Source organism: Sminthopsis crassicaudata, chromosome 2 (assembly GCF_048593235.1).
Source record: "Sminthopsis crassicaudata isolate SCR6 chromosome 2, ASM4859323v1, whole genome shotgun sequence".
NCBI lineage: Eukaryota > Metazoa > Chordata > Mammalia > Dasyuromorphia > Dasyuridae > Sminthopsis > Sminthopsis crassicaudata.
The window spans coordinates 407,426,489-407,436,856 of record NC_133618.1 but is presented as its reverse complement, the minus strand read 5'-3'; positions in this window follow the sequence as shown (position 1 = coordinate 407,436,856).

Here is a 10,368-nt window from a genome sequence, read left to right as displayed (position 1 = left end):
CAATAACATCTCACATTCCCTTCATATGGCAGGATCTAAAAACTAGGTAGGCTAAGAACATTCCAGTTAAAGTATAATTCAGTTTAAGATTAGAAATAAAGAATATATCCGTCAATAGATTGCAATTAAAGAAAATAGGCTATAATAGTCTAACAGCATGACCCCTCCACCCTCAAAATGACTAGAATTATCATCATCAACATCATCAACAACACAGCGAACATTTAAATAGTACTTACAATGTTCCAGACATTGTGCTAATCACTTTATAATTATTAACTCATTTGTTATACCCCCTATTCTGTTATAACAAGTCATAAAATTCTTAATGACAAGTGATTGACTTTAACTTTTCTATTCAGGTCTAACTGTCAGGGAGAAAAATCCCCCTTTGGCAAACCTCCATTATAATTTCTGGAACCTTTTCCCCTGTTCTTGGCAGTTCTGCCAAGTCTTGGTCCCTGGATGCCCAAGGGACTTTAACTCTCATCTTGTATGGCTATAAAAGACTTCTCTCCAGGAAGTTCCTTACCTTCCAGACTTTCCTATCTGCAGTTTTTCTACCAACACACATAAGTCATGTTCCCTGTTTAGACTTCAAAGATCTTAATAATGCATATTGATAGGCTACTATATTGTCACGAACATTCTAGATATACTGCTTTAGTTTAAATGAATGATTCCAACAATGGGAATTTGAAGCACCATGGCAGTTTGGAGATGTGTGAAGGGGGAAGCAGGATAGAACATCCATCAAAATTATCCAATATAGGCTTACCTTTTTTCAATTACAGAATCACAGAGTTGGAAAGGACCTAAAAGGTCATATCCTTCCATCTGTTACTAAATAGGAATCACCTTTATAATATAACTGAGAATTATATATTCAAGCTTCACTTGAAGACCTCAAGTGAAAGGTAGCCCTCTAGCTACTTAGGTAGCTCATTCTACTTTTGGATAGCTCTAATTATTAGGAAGTTGTTTTTTATTACATCAAGCCTAAATGTATTTCTTATCTTTGTATCTTCTACTCAGTGCTCCAATTTTTATCCTCAAGTCTAAGAAAAAGAGATCGGAATCCTGCTTTACTGAAGTGTAGGACTGGTCCTATTCATAGCTGACCCAAATATTCTGAAGAATTTTAAATGAAGCCATTCTCTTGCCAAGTCAGATACAAATTGGTAATTTGGTAGCAGAAGACCATGGTTTTATTAATGCCAAGTCATAGGGATGCTACCTTCGTATCTTTTTGATATCCCCCTTTTTCCTCTGACACGTCATTAATGTACATCCATATAATTTCACATCTGGACTATTACAGTAGTAGATTTCTGCTTGGTTTCCCTATCACATGATTCTCCCCATTCCAGCCCATTTTTCACTCAACTGTCATGTAAACTTCCTAAATCATAGGTCTGACCATTGTCATTACACTATTTGATAAACTCAAATGTTTTCTCAGGTACTTCTAAGATCAAGTAGAAAAAATTATCTGCTTAATTCCTAAAAGCACTTCATAATCTGGTCTCTTCCTGACTTTCCAATTATCTTTCACTTTTCTCTTCTCCATGTACTCTAGGGTCCTTTGACAGTGACCCCTACTTGTTGTCCTCCTACAAGAAACATCTCCTTAGTCCATGTATTTTCATTGGCTGTTCTACATATATTTTCTATCCTCCTCCCTGCCTCATAGTTTTCCTGACTTACTTCAAATCTCAGTTCTGCACAAAACCTTTCTTGAAATTTTAATATACATACACATGTTTTATATGTGCTTGCATACATGTATACATGTGTATGTTATGCAGTGTGCCTGGATGCACATATATGTGTTTTATGCACTGTGTACATGTGTGCATGGATGCAATGTATGTTATGTTTTATGCACTGTATACATGCACAAAATACACATACACACTCTACATACGCACATATGTTTTGTTTGTACATAGTGTTTATTTGTTGTCTCCTTCATTGGACGGTGAGCTTGTGGGGTGTAGGTTAACTATTTTCAACTTTCTTTTGTATCCCCAGTATCTACCACAGTGCCTTACATAAACTAAGAACTTGAAAAAACTTGATTATTTGGTAATTTGGCATAGAGTAGGCCATTAGTAAATGGTTGTTGAGGGGCTATTTCAGATGCTCTGAAAGCAGAAGGAAAGCTTTTTGTTGTTGATGCTATCTAAGTCTACAATTTCATTAACAGAGGTAATTTATGGGGAGGAAACTTTCTACCAAGGCAGAGAAGCAATTGAAAAAAATATCTAGGGAATTGAAAGGTAAATTAATTTGCTGAAGGGTCAATTGGTCAGTATGTATAAGAATAAGAACTTGAATCAAAGTCTTCCTAACTCCAAGACCAAGTCATTATCCACTATTCTAGTTTCCTCTATTTGGGTAAAGCTAAAATTAGTTATTACATGTCACTACCCATCAGTTTCACTTCTTAACTAAAATTTTTAAAATTTAGTCTCAAATTTCTTTCAGATGCTATAATCTAGAAAACTACTTAATTGCAGTCCAGGAAAAGTTTGCATTTGTCCAAATTAAAATATAGAATCAACTCCTAATTGAAATGAAAAAATAAGGATGCAAATATCACCTTAGGAAAATGCCATGTTGTTTATTCTCTTTTTTCTAACATTAAAAAAAACTATAGCATCTTTAATGACAAATAATCAGGGACTGGCTTTTATCCAAGGCAAGTGCTGGACCAAGTTATCAGATCTACAAAGTCTGCCTTTGGCAACCTGAAATTTCTTCTTCTGGAGTCTGTTATCCTGACCTTGGCGATCATTCCAAGATCAAGTTACTAATTTTTTTAATCAATTAGCTTTCTCTAGCAGGAAGAGGAGATGTTTAAGGGTGTCTCCTTTACCTGAAGCCCTAGAGATCAGAATTGTGGGTTTATTCTCCATACCAGACTGTTGTCTACTAAATACTAGGATAGAAGGGCCTGGCCAAAGGTGGCTGCTTTCCCAAAGCTTTCTCTGTGGGTTCCTAGCCACGAAACTGAAATGATGCTATTCTTATGGAGACATGGCTTTGGGTTCCACCTGAACCTTTGAAAGGAAATCCCCAATTTGGGGATGACATATCAAGTCAAGTAAACAAGCATTTATTGAGCTATGTGGCAGGTACAATGCTAAATGTTGGAAACACAGAAAAAAAAAATGTACCTTGTCTCAAATAGTTTATAATGGGAGGAAGGGGAGAAATACATTAAAAGGAATTAGAAATGATAAGAGAAAGAGGGTAAAGGTATCCACATCAGAGTATGGTAGAGAAATTCAAAAGTCAAGAGAAGAGCTAAGAAGGAATGAAGCAATGAGTATGGCTGACTTGGGAAATTCCTTAAAATGTAGGTTCTTAGAGAAACTGACCACTCAGAGGAAAAAGTCACAGGGGCAGAAGAATATTTCATCATAAAAAGCCTGACAATGATAGAGAAATTTTTGTTGTTGTTGTTGTTTCTTCCTCCTCAAAGAGATCCAGTGATGTCACAAGGGTGATATCTTGACTTCAGTGTGAAGTAGATTTAAAGGAGACAGAACCGCACAAAGTCATCAGTCTTATTCTCTTCCACAAAGTCATAAAAGGTCAGTGGAAGAGTACAGAAAGTCAGAAGCAGAGCTGGGAGATGACAGAGGGTTTATGATGTTAATTAAGTGGTTATTTCTAAGAATTTAAATTTCTAAGAAATGATTTTTCTAGGGAATATTTTAACTCCAAAAAGTAATTCAAAAAAGGAACCATAAATCTATTTTCTTGTGAGATAATGTGGTCATATTGTTTCTTATAAAGAAGATGAAAAAAAATTCTCAGCAACATTATAATTTCCTCAAAAAACTTTTCCTTTTTCCATAATGGAGTTGCAAATAGAGCTTCAGCTAGATACTCTAGCATTTATCTAAAGGTTTTGGTTGGTCTTTAGACTATGTTTGCTGAAAGAACAATAACCCACAGGATTGATCAATTGAAATAAATTGAATCCAAAAGATTCTCAATTTTTTTTTTAAACCATGTAAGTCTGGTGACAGAATATCTCCCTCTTTAGTTGCCATAGAAAACTTTCCTGAAATTTCTGAGGAAAACAAAATTAGAAATCAATGTGATTATTTATAGTTTGTTTTATAGATTAATTATTCAATCACCCTAAAATTATTCATTTTTCCCCAAAAGCAAAGCATATTGACTCTCATAAATATTAGTAACGCAAAAGATGAGAACTGATGACAAAGTAGAAACATAGTCTCATAATCAGAAAGTCCTGAGTTCAAGTCCTTTCTCTGGCACATATTAACTGTGTGACCTTAGATAAGTCACTTCTCAGTGATCTAGACCAGAGATCAGCAAACTATGACCTAAAATCCAAATCTGATATGCTGTTGGTTTTCATGCAGTGCAGGAATTAAGAATGGTAACTTGGAGACTACGTAAAAACCAGCCTTTGTTGGCTGCTTCAGGAAATTCTCTAAGACTAAAATTTTCAGAGCAAGTGACAACTTGTATTGATAGAATATTCTCATTCAAGAGTTTCATAAGAGAAAATTATAGGTCTACTCCTTAGAGTCATTGATCTGGTGAGACTGGGAGGGAGAGAGAGAGAGAGAGAGAGAGAGAGAGAGAGAGAGAGAGAGAGAGAGAGAGAGAGAGAGAGAGAGAGAGAGAGAGAAGGGGAGAGAGAGAGAGAGGAGAGAGAGAGAGAGAGAGAGGAGAGAGAGAGAGAGAGAGAGAGAGAGAGAGAGAGAGAGGAGAGAGATGAAAATGAGCAAAGACAAAATCAATGGCTCTATGGACTAGACCAATATTTCCCTTCTATGTAAGTGGGTATACATTCCTAAAAAATATCAAGCTAAGGACAGGTAGGTGGCACAGTGGATAGAGCACCAGTCCTGAAGTCAGGAGGACTGAGTCAAATCTGACCTCAGTAATTAATGCTTCCTAGTTGTGTGACCCTGGGCAAGTCACTTAATTGTTTATGTCAGCAAAAAAAAAAAAAAAAAAAGAAGCTTACAACTAAAGTTCATTTTGAAGTTCACTCTGCCATCCTTATCCTAGCTGATAAAAATTTCCTAAATAAGCATATTTTCAGTGAAATTGGGTAAAAACCACAAAAGATATGTGAGTATACATATGATAGAATAAAATCACCATTCACCTTAACACTCATTACTTAATCAGCCCTGACTTGAGAACGTAAAGACTAGTTTTGTAAATTATGGACTTCACTTAAAGAAAAGCTAACCAACTTAATTTAGCAGACAATTTTTACTGATAGCAAATGTTATATCCAACTGTTATAAGTTATCAACCTATTTGATTTTAACTCCTATATACCAAGAAAAAATTTCATTGACATTGGATGAAAAACATTAAAAAATATGTCTATTATTCTTGTCAACTAAGAAAAAATGATTAATTGAATTTGTTGTAGCTTGAAATTCTTTAAGAGCACATCAAATTTGATAAAATCAAATAATTCCTTTGAAACTTACAGAAAAAATAATAGACAATAGAAACTTATGGTAGAGTTGAAACAGAGACTTCCCTTCTTTAGTCAATTAAAGACAGCAACAGATGTTTTATAAGAAGAAATTCCAACATGTCAGTATGCTGAGAATGTACAACACTGCTTCCATGAACTGCTAGCCATATGTGCTCTTCCTTTTTTTTTTTTCCATTCATTTGTTTAAGAAATCATTATTAAGCACCATGTGCAGAAAGAACATTGTGCAGGATATTTGGGGAAATGGCTACCAGCCACCTGCATTAATCAACTAATTAAATGGTAAATGTGAAGTGTGGAAAGATAGGGTTAATTCCATCTTCTCTGTATATCAGAGATGTCAAAGGCCTAGCCCACAGGCACAACTTGCCTGTGAAACTATGAAGTGCATAGAGAAATCAGATTAAAATATGACTAGAAAATATTTAAACAAAATGAATAAAAATACAAAATAGATAATGTTAATTTATGATCTTCTTAGCCAAAAAGTAAGCCAAAACATATTATAGTAATTTGAATGTATAGTAGTAAATCCAGGATAGAGAAGTTAAGTGATTTGGCCAAGATAGCTCCAGTCAATGACAAGGTTGAGATTTGAACCCAAAAGATTTTTTGACTCCATATTCAGAGCTTTAATTAAAAACACTCAGTCAAATGCTAATAATGCTATATTGTAATCAGGATGCCACTTAATTCTGGATTCATATGGATCCTTATATATAACTACACAATACAAATACCTTCAGGAACCCATTTCTATTTGATTCTGTCACCATTACTCTACAAAGCCTGCCTTTTCTATGGCATTTCACCAATTTCCTTTCTCTAATTTCCAAGAACAAAAAATGCAATCCAAGTCTCTGACATTTGTATATGTTAGCTAGCATTAATATTGTGTTTTAAGATTTGTAAAGCACCATGCATGTTGTCTCAACTGATTCTCACAACTTTGTGAAATATAGAATTATTCTCATTTTACAAATTAGCAAATTAAGGTTAGAGAGGTTCAACAATTTGCCCAGTATCATATAGGAATTATATGAGGTAGGATTCAAACTTAGCTCTTGCTTACTCTAAGTCCAGCACCCTATTCCTGCCATCTAGCTACCTCAATGTATATATACATGGATATATATATAAATCAATCATAATAAAGACACAATGTGGACGTTTTCAGTCAGCAATTTTAATGGAAATGAGCCTCTAAATCTGTATAATCCTATGAAGAAAAATGGAACTATTTTCACATTTCAGTTACCTAATGGACTAGATAAACATTTTCCTTTGTCTTAAAGAATGAACAAGAAGCAAATGGATAATCCCGGCTTATTAATGATGTTATCTTCTGTTGACTGCTCTCTTGCAGCATATACCTCCAATAATCTGAAAGACTGTTAGCAATTCAGTTCTTAAGAGTGAAAGTCGTACACAAAGATAATACATGAAATACATTGTCAGGGTTTTTATATATTAATCAGTCATACTGATTTTTTTCCCTTTTTTGGGGTTTGGGGTCTTGAGGGGTTTTGTTTTTGTGGGAGATTTGGTCTTTAAAAATATTTCTCATATGGGTTCTCTAGCAATAGGAGGGATACTGGGGGAAGTTATAGTTATATAAAATAGCAAATGCCATCAATAAAAGCTCATTTTAAAAAATAAAGAAGGTCAGAGCATATTAAACTTTTATTACCAAGAAAGATGGAACAGGAAACCACAGACTAAGACTCAACCATCACCTCAACCAGAGAACCTTGAGGGAGACACATTATAATATGCTATCATAGGTGAAGTTTCCCACCCAGAGTCAAGTATGATACATATCATTTTACTTTTAGCCTGTCTGATATGGTCACATTCAAAGGCACAAAAAGGAAAGGGCTGTTAACCTTTATTCTTGCTCCTAAAAGAAACCTCTCTGGCTCAAGAGCTATTCTTGAAAAGATGACTTTTTGGCACCATCATGGGAATGAGCTGGATATATATGAGCCAAGTGAGTATTTTAGTAGAACCAGAAAAAAGGGGAAACAGCTAGTCAGAATCACATGCTAGCCTCTACCCTCAAATAGACACAGAGAGAGCAAGACTTTCATGGATAATGCTGGAATGTGTGCCATTGATGAATTCTGCTATCTGAGCAGCCTACAGAATCAGAGGATTTAAAGCTGAAAGAGATCTTATAAATTATCTAGTGCAGTTTTCTTATGTTGTAGTAGGAAAAAATTGAGGCACAGGAATGGTCGATAATTTGCCCAAGGTCACACAGGTAATATACAGCATTTCTCTGATTCAACCCCAAGTTTTCCAATCCCAGATTCAGGTCAATTAACTAACAGCCAGGGAAAATTAGTTGAATAAAACTAGAAAGTTATTTGGGAGGTTCAAAATTTGAATGTGGTTTCAGCATAGCCCTGAGCTGGCTTCAACAGTCTCCAAAATGAATGAGAATGGTTAGTTATATAGGAATGTGAAATTTTAAGTGAGCATAATGGCACTACATATCCATACTCTAGGCAGGGATGTAAGGAGTCCACAGATGGATTTCAGGGGGACATTATTTGAAATGGGGGAAAAAAATCATATTTTTATTTCAATAAAATTGCTTTTCTTTATAATTTATATGTTTTATATATTATGCATTTTAAAATAATTATTCCAAGAAGGAATCCATATGCTGACATTCATCAACTCATACAGGCTCACAAGAGCCAATTGTTAAATTTTCAGTGTGAGCATTTACACCTCAGAAGTCAGGAAATGCTACAAATTGGGGTTTGACTTATTCTTTTGTTGATTATCTAGACATAAGAAAGTATTGGAAGAAATGTTTATAATCATCTGGTTGTTAAACATTTACCAGCATACCACTGGGTCCATAACATAGAAAAGGGTCAAGAAACTCTAGCTAATTGAAAGAGTAATTGGTAGTAATTCACCTTTGGTGAAACATTGAATTTACCCAGCCATTCTGCAAAGCAATTTGGAATCCTGCCCCCAAAAGTTACTAAATTGAACCTATTCTTTGACTTAGCAATATAAATACTAAGCCTCCCAAAGAGACCAAATAAAGTGTAAAAGTACTCAGACAAAAATATTCATAGCAGCTCTTTTTGTTGTAGCAGAGAACTGGGGATTATAGGAGTGCCCACCACCTGAGGAATGACTAAACATATTTATAGTAATTTGAATATAAAGTGGCATACTCAAGGTAGAGAAATTAAGTGATTTGGCCAAGATAGCTCCAGTCAATGACAAGGTTGAGATCTGAACCCAAAAGATTTTTTGACTCTATATTCACTCAGCCAAATGCTAATAATGCCATATTGTAACCAGGATGCCACTTAATTCTGGATTCATATAGATCCTAGTATATAACTACACAAGAAAAATCAGATCAAAAAGGGAAAAAATGAGAAAGAAAGAAAAAAAGCAAGCAAACAACAACAAAAAAGGTGAAAATACTATGTTGTCAAAACCCCCCCATAAGTATCCTGGGACACCAATTTCTCTATGACTCATGATTCTGAATTGGAGATTATAGGAGAGAGAGTTTTTCCCAATTCCTATAGCAATCTTACTAGAAGTTAGTCAACTTCAATCACCCTTCATCTAAATCTCTTCATAGCATGTCCTCCTGTCTTACTCCTTTTCTGCCTTCACTCCTTGTTTCATGTCAGAAGTCTTACGTTCTTGGATGCCCATGACTACAATCTCAGAATCAGATTCATTGAATGAATTTATAAAGGACAATCATTCACTGCCCATAATTCAGATTCTACCTTCTAACTTTTCCTCTCCTTCCCAGAATCCCCATCACCCTGATGCTGAGTGATGCTGGCCGAATTACTCAAGCATACAAGGAATTAAATTTCTGAGAATTTCAGTCCAGACTCCCTCTGAGGATGATAGATTGCTTCAAAGGAAATATGTGTCTCTGTTATACTACACTAGCAATCTGACTACTTTGCACAACTCTACCTCATGCAAATCCAGTTCATACACAAGTCAAGACATCATCCAATGATGTCATTGCTCCTCTTCAAAAATGATGATAACAGCAATACAGTAACAATTATAGAAAATTGGAGAATGGAGATGAATTATGTGAATCACCGCTACAAACACTTTTTACTCCTTTGTCTTTCATACCAAAAAAGAAAATTCCCCAAACAGAAAGATAAATAATCCAAAAGCAAAATAAAACAAACAAAAAAACCAGAAGGAATTAGTTGTAAGTCTGTGGTTTTATTGGTTTTCTTAGAATTTACTGCAGTGCCAGAAATTAATTTATGGATAATAGCAAGCATGGGATCACAACAAACTCCATATGAAGAAAAAGAAAACACCTCAAGAATGTTCTAATTGGCAAAGCAACTTCATCTGTGGTTGGGACAGCCAGAAAAAAAGGGTTAGTTTTACATACCAGTTTTGGAAAGCATTATTGTTTTGCAAATTATGAGACAATATGATATTGTCTTTCCAAATGTTCTTTCCATTTATTCTCTTCCCCTGTGCTCACTGTCCTCCAAGAATCTAATATATGGGGGACCCAAATTTCTACTCTTATGGGAAAATGTACTTTCTTCTACTTTACTTTGTTCATTCTCTTCCTTTGAAAGGGGACTGCTGTGTGTTTTTCATTTTGCAGCCTCTCTGACAAGCATGATTACTGATGTTTATCATAAAAATATGGTACATATTATTGTCATATGTTTTCAGGTTTGGTTGGGATAACAGCATGGAGTCCAGAAGTGGCACCCAGCTTTTCAAAAATGAAATACTCACTTTGCATTCTCTGCCTTAGTAGCTATGAGTTACACATACAGCTTGTCTTTGGATGGGTTGGGGTTTCCAAAACA